Source organism: Grampus griseus (assembly GCF_964374135.1).
Source record: "Grampus griseus genome assembly, chromosome: 13".
Lineage (NCBI taxonomy): Eukaryota > Metazoa > Chordata > Mammalia > Artiodactyla > Delphinidae > Grampus > Grampus griseus.
In genome coordinates, this window is record NC_139007.1 from 55,103,512 (window position 1) to 55,125,291 (window position 21,780).

At 37.1% G+C, this 21,780-nt stretch overlaps 1 protein-coding gene across 2 annotated transcripts in view; it reads right to left on the reverse strand.

Annotated features, from left to right (window-relative positions):
• Positions 1 to 21,780, reverse strand: part of PTPRK (protein tyrosine phosphatase receptor type K) — a 569,144-nt gene that overhangs the window by 305,017 nt on the left and 242,347 nt on the right. The window lies entirely within an intron of this gene.

Consider the following 21,780-nt stretch of genomic DNA (forward strand, 5'->3'; position numbering starts at 1 on the left):
CAATATCACTGACGAGTCTGTACAAACTAATGGGAAAAGGAGGAAAGCCTTTGATTCATCTACATGCTATAAATGCATCTTTGAACAGGCAAAAATGTAATGCATTTCTTAAACCAATTTACAAGAATGGAAGTCACTAGGTCAGTCAATAAAATACGAACTATTTTATGTTCTTTCTCTTATTTCTCTATCGTTTATTACTTCACCAAAACCTATTAACTGCTGTATCATTTAAAACGTGTGTTTCATGGGATGAAAAATCTCTCCTTTATTTATATATTTTTTCACATCTATAATAAAAACAAAGAATAAAAACATGTGGGCACATATATATGTAAAATATACAAACCAAAAATAGCCATGATTAGGTTTATAATTCAGCCTTGACCCACCTGGGCTGGGATCCTGGGTCATCATTTACTGTGACTCTGAGAATGTTATATGAGCCTCCCACATCCCTTCTTCATTCTTTGAAACACAGGGCTGATTTGAGGGGCTCATGTGATAACATGTGAACTGTTCTAACATGGATTCAATACACAGGCATTCAATAAATTCTTCATTTCCTATCAGAGTCCCATCAAGAAGGGTCATGGCTTCAGTGAGGCTTCCTACGGCTCTCAGCAAAGGCCTCCAGTATGTTGACAAGAAACAGTTATAATGACCTTTCAGGATTTCAGGAATCTCTTGAGTAACTCATGTTATCCCCAGGAATAGAACAATGCCTGGGTGTCTTTATTCGTGTCTCTATACAAAGCTATCAACCACTACCTCAGACCCACCCACCCGTTCAACACACATAGTCCAACCAAACTTATGAACGTGAGGGCAAACATGAGATGGAAAAAACAAAGAACTACTATTCATTGAACACTTATTTGTCACACAGTGCCTTAGGCCCTTCTGAAAAAGTTTGAGGTCTAGATGCCATAAATAAGTTTATAAGGAAAAAGATGGCTAGCGATTCAGCTGGGATTTTACTATAACTGGATTTAATCCTAAAGCCGATGCTTTTTAAAACTGTGTAACTCTTCCCCCAATATTCAGCTACTACCAACAATTCACAAAACATCTCCCCCAGAACAGTTTACACTAAGTACTTGACCAAACAACCCACAAGACACCACAGTTAACAGCAACAACATATAAAACTCCCTTGTCTGTGGTCTTAGAAACTTGGCTATGTATGGTCCCTGAAACACTGAGTAAAATGTTCATTTCTAGCTTAAATATCCTAAGAATAGTGCAAATCCACACACACAAGAATGTATATCAAAGCTGTCAGCAGCAATGGAATATAAGTTAAAATCTGAGATTTATGAAAAAAGATCTGGTAAGTATTAGGAAAGGCATGAACAAAAGAGCTTAAAAAAATCTATTTTCTCTATTATATAAACTTCTTGGGCTAATGGACCGTTCTGATTTCCTTGTGATTATAAGGAAATATACAGTTGAGCTGAAATATATACTGAACCATCATAAAACTACCAGCATGATATTTTAACATCATATTTTTGAGAAAAATTCCATTATTCCTCTTTCAGTCTAATAGAGTAAGGGAAAAAAATGGGACAGTAACGGCAGGGAAGACTGGAATGAAGCACTCAGTTATTATGAAATAATCATCATGTCAAAGGAATAGATGCATTTGTTTGCACCTTTCCCATTCTTATGCCCAGAGGTGTGTGATTATCCTATAATCATTGCTGTTATCATTTTGCTTCATGATACAATTTTTAAAAAATGAAAAACATATTGCCAGAGGTGCTTGTTAAATTGATGGTGATGACTTAAATTAACCCACCTTTGTCACTAAATTCCAAGAGTAATCCGTATTGAACACAAAAAGACATTTCTTACATGAGAGGAAATATAAAATGCAAAGAAAGTGAGAGAACCATTAATTAAAGTTTATATAAAACAGAGAACTATTAGAAACACTTATGCTTTCAGTCTTCTTGGGAAACAGTCCATATTCAGAAAGGCAAAGCATCAAAGACAGACAAAAAGAGTAAAGCAGTTTACTTGTATTTGCCAGCTGCATTACCAATAGAAACTATCATTATTCTGTAATAATCACTGTGCCCCACTGAACAGTAAAATTATTTTTAACAATTCATTTGTTTTACAATTTCTAAAACATAATGGCTCTAGTTAAATTACTGTACAATAATATGATCATCTACCCCTAAATCAGTCCTTTATCTGGAGTACTAAGTCCTCTTTAATATAAATGTCATCTAAAGGAAACTATTTTCAGTATCTTGAACCCATCCTTAGTATTTTATTTTTTGCTACCTATATAGTCTCTTAAGACAAAATAAGATAAAGTGTTTATTAATGAGTCTACAAACAAAAGTAGAAGATTTAATGTATTGCCTTGAGAGATACTTTTCAGATTTCTTTCCTTACCTTGTTAGGAAAGGGAGAACTGTATGCTTAACATCCTGAGGGAAATAATCATTAGTCTTATCATTTGCTTTCTGCCAATAAAATGTAAATATGAACTCAATGAAGATGCTTTGTGACTGTTCATCTATTATGTGATCTTCTTCAGTCATTTCTTGTACTTTTACCCTCGTGAAAAGAAACAATTCAGGTGAAATCGTATACAATAAGCTATCTCTCTGATGTTACAGACAGAAAAAAGAGATCACATCAATCATTAATTCTCCTGTCAAATCAGACAGGAGAGCAATGTGGTAAAAGTGTCTCAAGCTCACAAGCTCAGGGATAATTAGTTCCAGAAAAGTCCCAGAGGGCAGGAATTTATTCCCTTTGATAAAACAAAGGCAAACAGTTTAATAAAATGGCCTGCAAAATTCCAGAGTCTATCAATCTTATAAAAAAAGAAAATGGCATCTAACTGTCCTGCAAAAATTTGTAACTAATCCAGTCATTAAATTCATTAACTTCTACATTATTAGAATAAGAATGAAATTGCCTAATTGTAAGCCTACGGCTACAAGTGAATGCTGTAAACCTGTCACTGAAAATACATGAAGAAAAACTAAATTTCCACAATTACATGTATAAAAAGTAGTACGTGATATTTTAAGTACTAAAACTAAGAATGCTTTGAATAGGCAAATATCTGTGAAACAAAAATCATTAAATAGCATAAATCAAAAATACAGAAGTACTTAAATTGAGATAAGGGTTCAAGTGGCAATTTTTAATTTTAGCAACTAATTTTGTGCCCAGCACTGAGCAAGACAATATGGAGAAGAGAGGTTACAGTAGAATACATGAATCCTGTGCTCAGCAGCAGAAAAAATAATTTTTAAAAGCATCTATTTATAATGTCAGGCAATGTATCAGGACATTTGGCTACAAAGCTAAAATAAAGACAATCCGAACAATCAAGAAGCCCAGAGACTAGGTAAAATGAAGGAAGTTACAAAACAACATTATATGGGCTGTGGTAGCTGTAGCTACATAGATCTGCTGAAACACAGAGGAGAGACTAAAAGTTAGGTAAAGCTGGAGAGGCTCAAAAGGTTACATTTCAACTAACATGAAAGCAAAAAAGGGTATGATTAGAGGGGCCTGAAAAACAGGCAAAGGGTTTTAAATCCCCAAAATCAGTTTGCAGGATGCCTTAACTTTGTATACTGATGCCAGAGAGGCCAGTTAATCAGGAGAATGACATATAGAAATCTAGCTAATGGTGGGAATAAAGAATGTTACCCAGACATGAAACACATTACAAAGACAATGCAATTCAAGAACCGACTTTATCATGAAAAAATGAAGAGCAGTTTGGGTCACGGTAAAGTTGAATCAGTTTCAACTGCAAAGTTTCCAACCAGAGAGATTCTGAGAATGTTGTGTCACTGATAGAAATATAGAAATCAGGACACAGTTGAAGTATAAAGAGTAAATATAAACAGTGCATGTCTAAACTATTGATAACTGAAAACATAAAGTAGCCAGCTATGTTTATGCAAAATCTTTGTTTATTTACATGCATTTCCTTTACCACCTGCACAAGTCCTAGGGATAAGAACTGACAGATGATAAGTTTGGGATCGTTGTTTTTAAGTATCTTAAAATCATTGGTGTAGTGTGTAGAAGGTAATACATTCTCCAAAAGTAACTCCTCCTGTTTAATGAATGTGCTGCAGTTTTTCTATGTAATAAGGCAAAATCAATTTAGCATTCTCTGTGGCTACAAGAAAGTCTTTAAACCAATTAAATTAACTTCCCTTCTGCTGACTGTACTTTCTAGCTGGTTATCTTTAACCCATAGCAGGCAGTCCTTACTTTTGGGCCACGATGGTTTCCTAGAAACCACATCTTACAGATAGCTGTAAAGAGGATTATGCTTTCCCATAGGAATAATGTTATAAGTTGAGTAGAGTTTCTGACATCAATAAATTATGACTATGTCAATCATACCTTATGAAAACAAAAGAAAAATGCAAATATATTCATACACAAATATAATCATTTTAACTAGTAAAATTATATTCCAAGTCATCTCCTAGAATTTCAGTACTGAGGAAACCTCAGGAAGTGTCTAAATTGTAACATCACACTTTTTTCAGATAAAAAAAGAGACACTCGTAGGTTAAATTGGATTCAAAACAATTTCAGTATATTAGAGACAGAAACAGGACTTTAACTGAGTTCTACTGGTTCAAAGGTCAAGATACTTAAACTTCATTCCCCAACTTTACAAGACCATATACAATGGCCATAAGTAATTAGTACACATTGGCTATAAGAGGAGAACCAAAGTGCTACAAAATAAACGTATTCCATATAAAAGAGGCAATTCACATATTCAGTTCTGAGCATTTTCCACATATGGTGCAGATGTCAGAAATCTCAGAAACATCATATATACATGTGTCTCTAGGGAGTGTATAGTATGAGCACCCAGGATTTTAGAATGCACTTTTGAAGATTATTCAGATAGTGCACATATGTTTAAAATGCTACTCAGGAAATTTTTAATTTATTCCTCCACCAAAAAAATAAAAATAAAACCATCTCAGGAAACAGTCTATTTAAATGTAGCCAGTGTAGCATTTTGCCACACAGGAATCAGTGAACCAGTCAGGCATCAAGAAGCCAAGATTCTAACTCTTGCTTTGTTTTTTAGTATATATGCTATATAAAACAAGAGGGCAGGACTGGGTAGCTATGGCCCTTTTTTTTTTTAAATCTTAAAACAGCCAGGATTCTGACTTCGACTGCCAATCTGTGGCAAGTAAGACTTGCTTTATTCAGCTCCTTAACATCAAGAACAGCCCTGAAGAAATTTTAAAACAAAACAAAACAACAACAAAAAAAACAGACAAAAGGCTGCATGAATGCTGTGGTCTGTGGAGGGAGGGAATAGAAACTGCAACCCTTTGCCTTGATAACAGTAGGAGAAACACAAACCTCCAAAAACCAGTCATCTGAAGTTAATCCAAGGTAACTGAGATGGCTGGCAGAAAACAGGTGCCAAAGGTGCCACAGCAGTTGCCACGTTAATAGCAAAGGAAACATGGTACCCAACTGCCCTGGAGTGAGAGCAATGATTACTAGTTAAGAGCTTTAAACTTTGACAGGGATGGAGAGGGGACCGACCAGGTGTCCCCACACTGTAGACGTGGTCCTCCCTGGTTCTTAAACAAATCATGATGAAAGCACCACAGGAAGGTTGAAAGCACATGATTTTATTCACCTCCCACACTGTTATCAGCTTTACAAGAGCTGTAACTGGAAAGTGGCTGATAAAACCAATGTAGTAATCTCCCCTGCTATGCTTTGATCTGGTTTTCTGGCAGAAGCAGTTACTATCTACTTAAAAAAAGAAAGGTCTGATCAGGTGCAAATCTCTATTGGCATCCTGGCCTAAGCTCTGAAGCCCCCCTCCTCGATCAAAGTCTAAAGGATTCAAAAAAACACGAGCACACAGGTGTTCTCAACTTTGAAGAAATCATTACTCAAACTTGGCGAACTGTGATTATAGTATCTCTGGTTCTCTTCCAAGACTATTGTTGAATAATCTCTGGCCAATGCTCTGTGCCCTTAACAAACTTGACAGGTTTATTCACTCTATTTGGGAGAGATGGAACAAATACATGTAAAATTAATATCAAACTGGGAAGTTTAATTGGAAGTTTATCAGGAAAATAAGTATTATCATATTAATAGCACCCTTAATTATATTAACAATTCAATCTTCTAAAACAAGAACCCTAATATCAACCATAATGTTTTGCATGTGTTAATTATAATGGATTTAAACACATATGGATTAACCATGAAAACGTAAGTTAAAAATAATAAACAATGGATTTTTAGTACGCTGTTAAAGAATATATCAAGTACTTACAGAAAGCAGTGGTATTTAATCTTTGTGAAGTCCCAAAACCCACTCTGTGAAAACCACAGATCCTCTACCCTAATAGAGTATGTAAAATTAAGTTTATAAGCAGTTCAAGATCAAAACTGGACAACCTAGTGATCCACAGACCCCAGATTTTGAACCTGAGGCTTCGAGATTCCTTCAAGTTTACAATCTAACATGCAATGTCTTTGGCTGTAATCACTTCAAGATTGAACTCTAGACCAAAGGATGTTCATGCGAAATGGACCAACAGTCCTTCTATTTTTGATACAGGAATATCTAGAATCATCACCCTTGAATACATTCATGGAATTCCCAGTTAAGAAGAATTCTAGTAAGGATATGTGGAATATTAGTCAATGCAGAAGTAGCAATTTATTACTGTAATGTCTCAAGAGCCCCATAATAGTATGAATTTTACAAGCTTTCTTCTCACTATCAAAATCAAATAATTATTCAGTGAATAAAATTTAAAACTATTATTATAAAGTTATACCCCATCTCTTTCCCAAATACATACTTATATAGATAAGCCAGGGTTCCTTTTTCAATTATTAGTGAACATAGTTTATTGAATATATTATAGTAAAGTGAAAACAACATAAACCACTAGACTAATGTCACTAAAAGATCAAGATCTTATTTTGTAAGGGGCAAATGTTTAAATTCCACTTTTACGATATAATTATAATTTTTAAAATGTTGGCCAATAGAAATAGCAAGTCCAAATAATGACCCACTATTTCAAATAAATAAGATTTTTACAAATTACAACAGCAACAGCAAATTGCTGTTTTTGTTGTTATTGTTTTTATTTTCCTGGAAGAAGTGCATTCCTAGGACACTGGGTACAGTCTCCCTGCCCAGACTTTGTCTCTGATAACTAAATCAATTTTCCATCTCTTAAAGAAACTGCCATTCTATAAAAATCAGAAAACTACAACTGTAATCAAATATTTGGCTAAATAAATTATTACTATGAGTCTATAAAGATACCTCAGTATTAAAAATATAACTTGAAAATACTTTTGAGAGCATTTTAAAATTTACCATCGAGTCACAGTGAACTGCTTCCTAGGACTTAAAATTCTAAGTAAATTTAAAATTATGTCACAGTCCCATGGGCAGATATATCTGCAGAGGAAATCATTGGCATTCACACTCATATAAAAAGCCCAGGTTGTTCCGCTGGTCACCACAGAAACACACCTGAAAGCATTTTTATTCTGGGTACAGACAAATGATTCAGAAATACCTCCTAAAAGTTACAAGTAGGTTGTCTCACCATTAAATCTGTAGGCCAGCTCATGGAAGAGTGTCAAGTGAAATAGCCTGATTTGGATAAAATGAATACCTGTTTGTACCATTTTTGATTATCATGGAAAAAGTCAAAAGGCAAATTTCTGGTTTATTAAGCTAATCAACAAAAGCAATATGAATGAACATGGCCTTTTTGTTGCTGCTGAGGTCTGATAACTAAAATTATTCAACAGAATCACATTTGAAAGCACCTTGCAATACTATCAATCCAATTACACCATAAGCTATGTTAGGCTCCTGTTTCCCCAGTGAAGAATCAGTAAATCTGTGTGACTGCAATACATCAGACACTAGTATGAACACTTACCATGTGCACAAGTACCTTGTGCTTCAACAGCATGTGCAGCACACGACACTGCTTCATTTTATTCATGACAACACACTTAAGATGTAGGTATTATCCCTATTTTAGAGATGAAGATACTAAGCTTCACAGATGTTGACTAATTTCACTGAGTTCACAGTAAATGAACTCAAATGATTCCAAAGCCTGTGCTCCTACTTTGCATGCAACACTGCAAGAATTATTTCTATATATTTTTGTTTACTTTTTTCAGTGTGAAGCTCAATGCTCAGAGCCCTGAGATGGTTTACTCTATATATTTATTTATTTGTGGGGTTTTTGTTTGTTTGTTTATAACTAACAGGAAGATTCCATAATGTAACCTGAAAAGGGTAAAGAAGGAGTTTAAGTGCCTACAGCCCCCTCTGGGTCTATTTGTCTGTAAACAGAAAAGAGATACTAAATTGGTAAGTGAGAGCAGTACATTAATTTCAGGAATGGTTACAATAATGAGGGACTGAAAGGAGAAAAATACTGAACCAGGATTTGAAGTTTCTGATGGTAATCATTGGGAATAAGGATTAGACTACTCAACTCTATTGCAAGGGGTAAGCGTGGTCTCAATGAGTAGACTTTACAAGGAGATTTAATATTCATTTGAGTGTTCTGGAATGAGAATGGACAACAGCAACAGGAGACATGGCACAACACAAAGAGGACTGGTTACTGAGAGACAGGACTTGAAATCCCACTGTCAATAACCCATTGTACAATATCACATGAGTGGCAAATTTAGGACCCCAATTATTTTCAGCCATAAAATGAGAAAGCTGGACAAAATGCTTTCTAAGGTCCCTTTAAATATTCATTTTTTCTGGGGCTAAAAAGATAACTTGTTATATTTGATAAATTGTAAGTAACTCTTAAGGTTCGTTCAAGATTGAGTATCTTACTTTTCTTTGCCACATGATATATTTTTCTTTGTTTTTTGGGGCAGATCAAAACCAACCAACCCTCCAAAATGGGGGTATTATATGTAAGCCATGCTTACTTTGTAGAATTTAACCAGTATAATGGTGCATGTAAACCTTTAAAGAGTTTTGAAATATGTACATAAGATAACCTTATTTAATTAAATATCAATTAAGTATTAAATAATTAAATATTAAAATAATTTGTTAATATATAGTATGTCTTAATTACAAATGCCAGTGTACTAAATCATTGAATAAACAAGAGCAAAAGATTCTGCTCGAGGCAACATATGTAGAGTTTTATGATGTCTGTAAGTAATTTAAACATAAATTTATTTATGTCTACTAACAGCATTTACCAGTACATCTTAAGACAGCAAAAATATTGTCTTTAAACATAGAACGGAAGTTCAAAAGAAGTTCAAAAAGAAAACAAATTTATTTCTTTCCTAACTATTCCTTCCTGCTTACAGATGTTTTATATTTATTTATTTAGATCTGCCTCCTTTCTAGAAAAGACTAAAGGCAGCTGAAAAGATACATTAACCACAAGAAAATTCCACAAGTGTAAAATCAGAGAGAAAGAAGGAGAAAAATGAGAATAAAGACATCAATTAGAGCCAGAAATAAAGCTCAAATATGTTTACCATAAACATTTATATACTTCATATTAGAGAGCCATAAATTGGTTCTAAGCTTTCTGGCAATAAATGTAGCATGCAGCTCCCAGTGTAATTTGATTCACTAAAATAATTTCTTTGGGAGTCAAAGCGACGTGTTCCTTGTGCTAGTCTCTCAAGATCTGGTTTGATTTGGAGATGGCTTTTAGATAATATGGGAAACCTAGAGGAAAAAAGGATTGCCTATCTTTCGAGCAATCTTCCCCAAATATTGTTTCTCTAAACTATGAGCTCCAATGAGTTCAAGACTGCTCCCCTTCCTGAAAAGGGCTATGGCACAAAACTATTCAACAATGCCAATTAAATGCAGCCACATGTTTCAACAAACTCTAAAGTTTAAGAAATTATGTATAAGGAGTTCATATACTTTAATGAGAATTAAGGAATCTTGCCTTAAAAAAACTTGACCATGTCCACACGGGTGCCCCTTTGTTGTTGAGGGCAACACCACAAGAATAGAGATTTTCTTAGAAAAGTTTTTCTAAGTCTTCTCTAACTAAAAGACAGTGCATGATGTGCTGCCTGGAAAGTCTATTCGTTATAGCATGGCAAAACAGTGTGAACCTGAGAAAAAGTTTCACTAATGTGAAAGCAGCTGTCTGCTTCAGTTGACTGGAAAAAAAAAAAAAAAGTAATTCAGTAAAACAAATATAGGAAGTTTAAATTGGAGCTAAGCTTAAGAAATACTACCTATGAAGTATAACCCAAGGTAACTTGTATGGGTCCTTCAAATAAATGTCAGTCACAGTACACTGACAAAAGAAAATAACACATTAACAGCTGGAGCAGTTGTCAATGTATGCCACTTTCAGATTGAGATAACAAAATGATGAAAAACTATCTATAAGAAAATGGTTATCTTTTGTCCTCTATTAGAGAACAGGCTTGTAAGAGCTCTGTCAAAACACCGTGAATCAATTTAAAAAGAGAGGTTAGAATACAATCATATTTTACCCTAATGAAATATGGAACTTCTTCTCTCAAAACAATATTCCTGCTGACCCTGACTCTAGAAATAGTAATATAGAGGCTGATTCTGAAATGAGATCAATAACTGGGGTGGAGAGTCGATGTTGAGCTTTGGCAGCCTAGCTCATAAGAGACTCCTGGCCAAAGAAGTAAAGGTTGAGGAAAGAATAGACATTAGTTTCTTTGTGGTTAGAATAACATTCTAGCATGATTTATGAAATGACCTCAATCAATCACTTAGGCTTAAATTAATAGCACCTTGAATTAATTCCAGCCTCCTAGTCCAAACAACTTATACTCTTAAGTTATGGAGAAAACTTGGAGAAGTACATGGTCTCCTCTCTAGTACTTAAAACTATTTGCTGAATGAATGGCTGAATGATCCAATGTGCTATTTGCGAATACTGAGAATAATAAAAATGAGTGTAATATACGAACACAAGGACAAATACAGTCCCATTATTTTACATACTGAACATACTGAGTTAAAAATCCTACAAATCAACGTTTCCAAGTTCGCAGTGAAATTCTCTTTAATATTTAAATGAATATTTTCTGAGTAATTCCAACAAAAAGCTAGAACTACCAGAATAATAGATAAAGGAAATGATGCAGTTCATAATTTGTCCATATTTCACTAAAGCATTTTTGATAAAATCTCTTGTACTCCCCTTATGGGCAATATGCAGAAATGACAAATGCATAATAACACAGTAATGTCACTTTCTGACTCGTCTAACTTCTATACTGGAAAAAGAGGCGACTAATGCACTGTTATCAAGCAGGAAGAAGCCATCCTGCACAAAGCCACAGGGCTCAGTCTTTAGCCCTAGTCTATTTATTATTATTATCAAACACTTGAAAGAGAACATAACTAGCTAATACTTACCAAACACACACAAGATCGTAGAGAATACCTAATACACTGGCTGAGAAAATTAGGGGAAAAAAAATTATTTACAGGCTGTGATAATGTGATACATCTAACAAGATAAAATGTATTAGAGACAATGTACAATCCTTGGTTCCAACACAAACTTCCTGATTTCTCAGGTTTGTGCTCCTGCTACACCCCAACATACTCATACAGAAAAAAAGAGTGGAGACTTCCAATCAGTAATAAGAATAATCCAGGAAGGGGACCTGGGCCAAGAGGCCAGGGAAGGGAATAGAATCAGACTGGTTTGTTCTGGTCTTCAGTCTACAAAGTGCTGTGTTTACCTTTCCCACTCAGTCATTAATCACCCTGAGATATGGCCTAAGCACTTATTTAGACTAGAAGTAGCTCACACTGTGAGCCATTATAAGCTGAATATAACAGAATTCAGAGCTGGAAATCACACCAGTCCCTGGAGGAACAATTCTCCCAAATTTCTACTGAGGACAGATTTTTAAAAGCTTCCTGGAAAAAACTGCTTAGGGCTTAAGTCTGTTCTTTGAATGTGTTACAGCCTGATTCCAATTAACAACAACAAAGAAATTAATGTAAATCAGACCCTACATTAAGAAAAATAAAGAAGAATTGTGATGTTTGAAAAGTGGAAAAGCAACAGGCACTCCAGCATTAGACACCTTTAATTAAAAACACAAAGTAAAATGGACTCATTCCCTGGTGAACGGTTTTCCTTAGCAGACTACAGAATTGCTTGCCAGGTAAATCTGTTACAGCAACAGTCATCTGATAGGGATTGATGCAGTTGGAAGCCAAGTGGATATACACTTTAGCAGTAAAGCAAAAAGCTATTTTTTCCCCTTTTTTTAATTGAAACCAATGGAAGAAAACACTCTCAAGTTTCTTTTGAAACATTTCAGATAATTAGGCATGAAAAGGAATGCAAAAATGCATCCCCAAAGTGACTATTAAAATATTACTCATTGTATTTTGAAAAGAATAGTCATATATGATTTCTGCTACACATTTCCCTCCTAAATTTTAGTCGGTGGGTGAAAGAAAGACTTGATGGTAAACACTAAAGCCTTTATTATTAACCACTTCTCAAATTCCATCCCAAGTCATTTCTTTTTTCTTTTTTTTAAAATTATTTATTTATTTATTTATTTATTTTTTGGCCGCGTTGGGTCTTCATTGCTGCACATGGGCTTTCTCTAGCTGTGGCGAGCTACTCTTTGTTGCGGTGCACGGGCTTCTCATTGCAATGGCTTCTCTTGTTGCAGAGCACAGGCTCCAGGCACACGGGCTTCAGTAGCTGTGGCACGTGGGCTCAGTAGTTGTGGCTCGCGGGCTCTAGAGTTCAGACTCAGTAGTTGTGGCACACGGGCTTAGCTGTTCCACGGCATGTGGGATCTTCCCCGACCAGGGCTCGAACCTGTGTCCCCTGCATTGGCAGGCGGATTCTTAACCACAGCGCCACCAAGTCATTTCTAAGCATCTCACTACCAGCAAATTTGTAAATTATAGTTACCAGCAGTCTGGAAAAGCCCATGATCAGGCAGTAAAGGGTTTGTTAATTACTGACTTACTAGAAGAGACCCAGAGAGAGAGAGAGAGTCAGAGACATACAGACAAGGAGACATAGAAACAGAGAGACAGAGACAGAAAGACAGACAGACACAAACATAGAGACACAGAGATAGAGAAACAATGAGAAAGAGAGAGAAAAGCTTTTGATGATTACCTTTATTAGTAGCAGTAACTTTTTAAAAATCATGTATCTATGATAAATATCAAGGCTTAAAAACAAAACAACCTCATATCCATCTCTTAAATCAGTCTGCTCTAGCCAGTGTCCCTCTGGGCTTGCAGGATTAGGGGTAGGGCTCTGCAGATTCATCCCTAGGGGCCTGGAACCCATTGTGGTGATAGGTGCTTAGTAGCTTCTCAGTTTCAGTGAAAACATTTTAAAATATATTTATATATGACCTTAGTGGCCATACAATTGTCACTGTCCTTCTCCTCTTTGTGAATGTACTATCAGGAAATTTCATCAAAGAAGAAAATAATACTACCTAATAAAACATATGTTTAAAAAATAACTTTTGGTGACACAATATTTTTAGAAAGCAATTTAACAATAATATAGCTCATGAGTCACCGTTTTTGAGGTCAAATGTCATCCTGAGGGAATTAAGGTGTAAAGAAATAATATAAAATATGGTAAAATAAAAAATGTATATGCAAAATTTGAGAAGAAATATAAAATCAACTGAATTACTAAGTCAACTATAACATTTTTCTGGAGTATTATTTCCAGTCTTAAAATTATAATCACAGGGCTTCCCTGGTGGCGCAGTGTTTGAGAGGCCGTCTGCCAATGCAGGGGACACGGGTTCGTGCCCCGGTCCGGGAAGATCCCACACGCCGCGGAGCGGCTGGGCCCGTGAGCCATGGCCGCTGAGCCTGCGTGTCCAGAGCCTGTGCTCCGCAACGGGAGAGGCCACAGCAGTGAGAGGCCCGCGTACCACACACACAAAAAATTATAATCACAAAAAAATGTCAAAATGAGGTGGGAAAACCTTATTATAGTCAAACATCTAGATTTTTAAACTGGATATGATAGCTTACTTATACTATGATCACAACTATGAAACATATTTAGAAAAATCTAGAAAATGCTAATATAGTCATCATAGTTACTTTCGATGTTTAGGACTTAAGAGTAATTTCAAAATCTATTTTCCATACTTTTTGTAGCAAATTACTTAAATAATTATTTTCAAAAAAATGCTTTGTTCCTTAAGCAAATCAAGCTTTCAAGAAAAAACTTTATGTAATAATGATTTCATATTTTGACCGTTTGAGAGAATTAGAGCTGGTAAAGGAAATCTACATTTGCAAATATTCAGCCACATTTTACAGCACAAAAGCAGCAATTATTTCTCTACATCAACACAAAAAGATAGTTCGACATGGTGCTGACCCCACTAACTGGATCCCCTCTGCAGAAGCCTGCAGAGCGGATCAAATGGCCATCCAAAGGCAAGGCAGCTGGGGGGCAGCTGGGGCTAGGGTGGGGTAAATGGAGAACAGGGCCTGTCCAGACCGGGGTTCTCCAAACAAGGCAAAGACCGGAGGCGAGGACTGAGCTTTAGGGTCTAATGGCAAAGAAAACAATCTTTAGCTTTTGTCTATTCAGAAATAATCTGTACCTTAGACATATAAGAAAGATAAACCCCACTGCCCCCCACCAAGCATTCCCTCCAAATGCATGTGAAAGGGAGTTCAGGAGCCCAGCAGGAGGCTCTCTGAGGCTAAATGGTTGATAAATTAGTTTTCCTTTAATTTCACTTTTACTACCCCACTCTCCCTTACAAACCATCAGGAACTCCCTCATGCCTGGCACTTGAGTGGTCCAGAATCAGGGCCTTATGTAAAATTGGAATCCTATTTCCCATAAGTCCTTCCCAGGAAGGAGCACTTCCCTTCAATCTCAGTGATAAGAGAACACCTCCCCATCAACCTGGAGCCCATATGCCTACACATTAAAACAACTTCTCGGACTTCCTTGGTGGCGCAGTGGTTAAGAATCCGCCTGCCAACGCAGGGGACACAGGTTCGAGCCCTGGTCCGGGAAGATCCCACATGCCACGGAGCAACTAAGCCCGTGCACCTCAACTACAGAACCTGTGCTCCAGAGCCCGCGAGCCACAACTACTGAGCCCGAGTGCCACAACTACTGAAGTACGCAAACCTAGAGCCCGTGCTCCACAACAAGAGAAGCCACCACAATGAAAAGCCTGCACACCGCAACGAAGAGTAGCCCCCACTCGCCACAACTAGAGAAAGCCCGCACACAGCAATGAAGACCCAATACATCCAAAAAAATAAATTAAATAAACAAATTTAAAAAAAAAAAAGCTTCTCTCTTCACTTGTCATCCTACAGATTCCAAGCCCACAATACATCCCTCTCTATTGTAATCCTGGTGGAAGACAGAGAGGTGCAGAGTAGCAGCCATGTATCTACACACAGACTCAATTTTCTTACAGCCCCCAAGATTCTCTGATACACCCAAGAATCCCCACCAGAATTAATCTGCTATCTTTGTGTGTGTAGACAGAATGGGAATCTAAGAACAGTACTTTCCTACTTGTTCAACAGTTGCAAGAGTGGGAAGAGAAAGGCAGCATGCATAAATTGAGCAAAAAGAGAAGGGAAGAGATAGGAAGACCTCCCTTTCCAGCCCTCCCTCTCCACATCACTTATTTGCTATTTTCCCAGCGAATCCATATGATACAGTGGGGGAAATACTAAGGCACCTTAGAACTACATCTTGCTTTTAATTAAGAAACATAGTGAAGCTTCCTGCCTTAAGTCAGAAAGTCTTTAGCACGATTTTGCTTTGAAAAAAGGGTAATCCAGAGGAGCCACATCAAGCTCTATAAAAGCATAAACACCTGCCTTGGTTTCAATAAATATTATCAGTATATCAAGACAGAAATACGAATTATATAAGTCAGTTAAGCTATTCTACACATGTACATGAGTCTCACACATGGCAGAGGAGCTTGCTGTAATTTTTAAATCATGCCATCAAGAATCAGAGTTTGTCACTTGCTGGAATCCCAGTTCAGTAGCTCACTGCCCCACCTCCCCTCCCCTCGCTCCCTAAAGAGACAAGATAAAGGAAACAAATCTATCCAAAAGAGGTTCACTGTGTGGACAGGAAATAATTCTTTAAACACCAGAAGTTGATAAACCATGCTTTACAATTGCAATTTTATGCCACAGCATGTTCATATTTTTGCTAAAGGATTCGGTTTACATCAATCTCTACAAATTTATGTACTCAATATATAAACATTTTAACATAATAATCCTCTGTCATAACAGAGAGATAGCATGGTCTAGTGAATTGTGTGCTGAATACCCTTATCCAGCCCTATCTACCTCATTGGGATTCTGTAAAGATTAATTAGTAGATACCTCCAGAAAGCACTGAGTTCTTTTCCAAAAATACCTTACAAATATCATGTATTTACTATACCAGAAAAGAAAAAAGAGGCAATAATATAGCTATGAGAGTAAAACGAAATGGCAGTTGGGACCAAAGTGAATGAGATAACTGCTGAAAGAGATTAGAGGGGAAACTAAATATAAGAAATATGGGTATATTAGTCCTACAGATAAACACAACAAAGCCCGGTGCTTCTTCCATGGGCATTGCAACAAACCAGCCCACCACAAGGGGTTAAAACAGGCCACACTTTCCCTGGACAACGTGCCCCATTCCTCCTGGAAGGCAAGTACAGCCAGAACCCAGCTTGCATTCACCCCTAGGCTCCCTCCTTACCTGCCCTGGCTACAGAGTCCTGAGTGTGCAAACGTCCTTCACAGACCATTTCCTCCAAGGGTGCCCCCCCTCAGTTTAGAAAATGACAAGGGTGGCAGGGAACCAAAAAGGAGAAGGCCTAAAGTACAGCCCAATCTAGTCAGCAAACAGGAGTCAGAAATATATATTAACCTAGGAGTAAAAGTTATTTAGGAGAGCTAAAAATACAATTAGTACCTTTTTGATTTATGAGAGGAGTTTCACAGTTATGTAACCACGTAAAAGATAGTTCTTCCTTCTCATATCTGTAATATGGCTTTTGTGGGGGGAAAGCATTTTTAAAAGCGTGTAGTTTTATATGCAAATCGTTATTTTATTATTATAAATTCACAAACATTGCCTAGTAGGTTAAATAATTTTCCATGTTCTACTCCACAAATTAATCATTCCTAAATGATCATTTTCTGATACAGGAATATAGACTGAAAAACAATATGAATAGAAGCAATATGCATATTTATACTAAAATTAAAATCAGTAGCATTTATTAGAAAAATAGAGTAATTACAGAAATAATTAAACTGCCCTTGAAGGATGTAGCAAAGCAGCAACTCATCAATCTAAGAATCCATTCATTTTGTTGTATAATATAAGCAGTTCCTAACAATACCTCTGATATCCACCCTTCACTTCTCTTTCACGCTGTACTCCACTCTTTAGGCCATTAGCACACTATACCTAGACTACTACAAGAGCCCACTAACAAGTCCACCTGACTCCTGACTCCTGTGATCTAGAAATGGCAGAAACTTAAATTTCCCTAAAGCAAGGCTCCGAAGATATTCATCACAGGTAAACCTTCAGAGTGGTTCTCTATTTTTTTCCTGAATACAGCTCAAACTTGTTAGCCTGGCATTCACAGGTCTTCACAATCTGGCCCCATTCAGGCTGTTATGTTCTGGTTCTCCGTTTCAAAACTAATCTAAATTCTATTAGTTTGGACTTTCCCAATTCATTGAAAAAGCCCAAACACCTTTTTAAATACCACTCCCTGTTCCCAGGAGTCAATTCTAACCATTCAAATCCCTCTTTAAAATCCTTAAAATCTTTTCTACATCATGTTGATTAGACGCGCACCTCCATACTCAGCCTCCCTGCTTCACAGTCAGAGAACGTAGCCTGAGCTAATCACATGATACTTTTCATATACTGATGTGGCCATCAATACTGACCCATGTGTTTATTCTGAAAGGACAGAAACTCTGCCTTCTCCAACTCTTGGCCTCATGTGGCCCCTGCTTAAAATGTTCACTCAATGAATGGTATAGAATGTAACAATGAATGTTTCTACTTTTCAACAAGACTCCTAAAGATTCTTCTCAATTTTATATGAGTCTGGAAGGACAAAAACACAATGACCTATTTTTTAAAATCGGCATGATATTTATAGAAGAGATGCATTTACAGAACATTTTATAAAGTACATGACATTTTATAATTATTGCTCATAATACACACTAAATAGGTCAGAAAGCATCATCTTCCCTTTAAAGTTCAGGAAAGTAGACTGCAAATAATACTTCCAAAAGGCTCTACCATACCGTTATTTAACAAAACTTCAGGCCGTTTTGATTGTTCTTGGCTGGTAAGTATGTGGGATTTGTTGCAGACTTTTTTAAATCTCAGTTTGTTTCTGGTATTAAAGAATTGCCACCAATTAAGAGCGCATGGAAAAGTTCATTAAATATCTTACTAAATCCCAAGTTATGGGCCAGGCACTGTGCTCTGCCATGAGAATATAAAGTTGAATAAAACAAATGTAGTCCTCATTCTTCCTGACTTTATATACCAATACTCTGTACTCATACACAATATTAAGAGGAAAGCTCTCTTCTTCCTACCAACATTTTACGAGAACAACTGAAAACAGATTTCTGCCATCCCTGTGCAAATGTTGTAGCAAAGCACATCACTGTCCTGAGGCCACACTGGTCACTGTCTGAGATTCTTAGCCATTTCTAAGATCAAAATGTCACAAATCAAAGTCAAGAACATTGAGGCTCTTCATTACAATCCTGATACTCCTCAGACACCAGAGGATTAGTTTTCATAGTTCTACTCAATCTCAATGACTCCCTTCCCTCTCCCCCTAATCCCCCCAAAATGCTGTTCCACATGCCCTGTGGAAGATCCTGCCATTGCTAAATTCCCCTCCGTGTGGGACCCAGTCACCTAGCTCTGAATGCTGCTTGCTGGCTGTCTCAACCCACCCCACGGTGAAAGTGAAGTCCAGCTCTATTGTGAATATCTTCTCCCCATGGCAGAGAGTAGGGTTATGCCTTTTTCCTCTGACTGCTTTTAGAATTTTCTCTTTATCACTGGTATTCAGTCACTTTACTGTGATTGTACCTTGGTGTGGTTTAATTTCCATTCATTCTGCTTGGAATTCATTGTCTTCTTGGATCTGTGAGTTTCTAGTTTTCATCAAATTGGGAAAATATTGGGCCATTATTTTCCAAATAGTTTTCTGTTCTTCTCTTGTCCTGTGGGACCCCGATTACACATGTTAGACTGCTTGATGAGACTCTGAGCTCACTGAGACTCTGTTCATCTGTATTTTTTCTCTTCTTTAGTTTTGATACTTTCTATTGCTGTGGCTTCAAAACAATAGGAATATCCCTTGAAGTTCGTTTCTGTATCTTCCATTTCCCTCCTTATCGTCTCACATTTTCCTTTGTCTCTTGGGCATATGGCACATAGGCATATAATAGCTGTTTAACATCTTTGTTTGCAAACGGCATCATCTCTGTCTTTCCAGGGTATATTTCTTTAATTATTTTTTCCGACTACTAGTTATAGTTCATAGTTTCCCGCCTCTTTGTGTGCAAGATAATTTTTTTATTGAATGCTAAACATTGTGGATTGTACATTTGGTGCTAGATTTTGTAGTATCCCTTTAAAGAGTATGGCGCTTTTGGGGGGGTGCGGGCGCACATTCTTACATGTGATTCGATATGATCCCCTGAAGTGTTGGTTTTAAGCTTTGTTATAGTGGGTCTTGAGCAGCCTTTAAAATAAGGCCAATTTACTCCCTTGAATAGGCAATATCATTCTGAGGACTCTCCCTAATACTCTGTGTGTAATGAAGGCTCTCCATCCCGGCTGGTGGAAATGCAAATAAGCCTGAGCTCTGGGTGAATTCTGAGAATTATCTGTCCTACTGCTTTCCAGTGATTCTTCATTCTGCCTCTCGGAGTTTCACTCATGTATATGCCAACTTGCAAGGATCCTTCTGCAAATATCTGGAGCTCTCTCTCTCTCTCTCTGTGCATCTTTCTCTGCACTTCCGTTTCCCACAAATTCCCACCGCTTCAGCCTCCCCAACTCTGACCTCAAGTCTCCTGAGATAAGAGAGATCTCAGCGAAAGTGCTGGATTCTGTTTAGGGTCTTCTCCCCATGCCAGGATTGGAAACTACCTCCAGGCTAAACTAGGACAATCTTAGGGATCATCTCATTTGTTTCTCTTCTATCAGGGATTACAATACTCTATTGCCTGATGTCCAATGTCTGAAAACTCTTGCTCAGGAGGACAACTCCTACAGCAGTTCATCATTCATGGACAAAAGCAGGATTTCTCCCAAGGAACATAATTTAAAATCCCCCCTCACTTTCTGCTCTTACACCTAAGAGAAACCTCCGATGCGCCAGTGCTTTATTTACTTTAAACCCCACAGCTGATCATCGAAATTCCTCTCTAACTTGTAACCCTGATTCCTTTGCACTGCTAGTTTATCAACCTCACATGCACAGTAAGCCTCTTCTCTCAAACTTTATCAAGAAAAATCAAAGAAATCAGACACCACTTCCTTTAACTTCTCATCAAGCTATAAATTTCTGTGCATGCCCAACATTGTTCCTGCTTTCCATCATTGTTGGACAATGAGTTCACCTCACCTTTTCATGGCCAACTCTATGCTTTGCCTACTTGCTTTCCTGGATCTCATTTCATCTGTCATCAATTTCTTCTGTTATCTTTAGTATTTCCTTTCTATTTGCTCCTTTCCATTAGCCTTTTATAAATATACTCAAGTAGTTCCTTTCATTTTTAAAACCCTTCCCTGGATCACGATTATCCTGTGGCTACTGTCCAAACATACTCTTCTCATCCAAATTTCTACTCTCTACTTACTTTCTGTATTTTATAAACTCCAACTAACTTATCAACCCACTGAGATATGGCTTCTTCACCCGAAACTCTACCAGAGCCTTTTTCATTGAAGCAGGATAATTATTAGACACAAAGGTCATTCTTCAGGTGTGTGGCTTGCTTCTTGACATTGAAATGCCTTGGCTTCACAACAGTGAAAGTTTTTAGTTCACTGTATGCTCATTGGCTTATCTCATTTTGGGGTTCATTTTATTTAATTTATTTCATAATTATGGATGTTACTCAATGCTCATTTCTTGGCCTTCCCCAATGCCTCTCTCTATATATACACATGTACACATACACACACACACGTACACACAGACACACCACACATTCACCTTCTATGTCAGGCTCCGGACCTTTCTTCTTCCTTTTTATCACTATGTTGGCCTTTGTCCGTTTTCCATCTTCAAGGATCCATTCTTTCTCCCATCAAATCTATGCCCACCATCACTATAACCTAGACCAGTACTTCTCACAGTGGGGTCCCTGAGTAATTTGCATCTGAAACATCCAAAATAAATGCTATAAAGAGAATTTCTAAATTCTACTGAGGATCTAGTGAGTCATCATCTCTGAGTGGTGGAATCCTTTCGACCTGCATCTTTAAGAAGCAAACCAAATGATTCTTAGTCCCTCTGACATTTACAAACCACTGGTGTAGACCCTAAATTCTAGAGATTCTTGTGCATATCAGAGTTCCGGAAGCTGTGCGTCACTGAGATCTTTCAATCAATATTAATATTACAACAAATACAACTCGT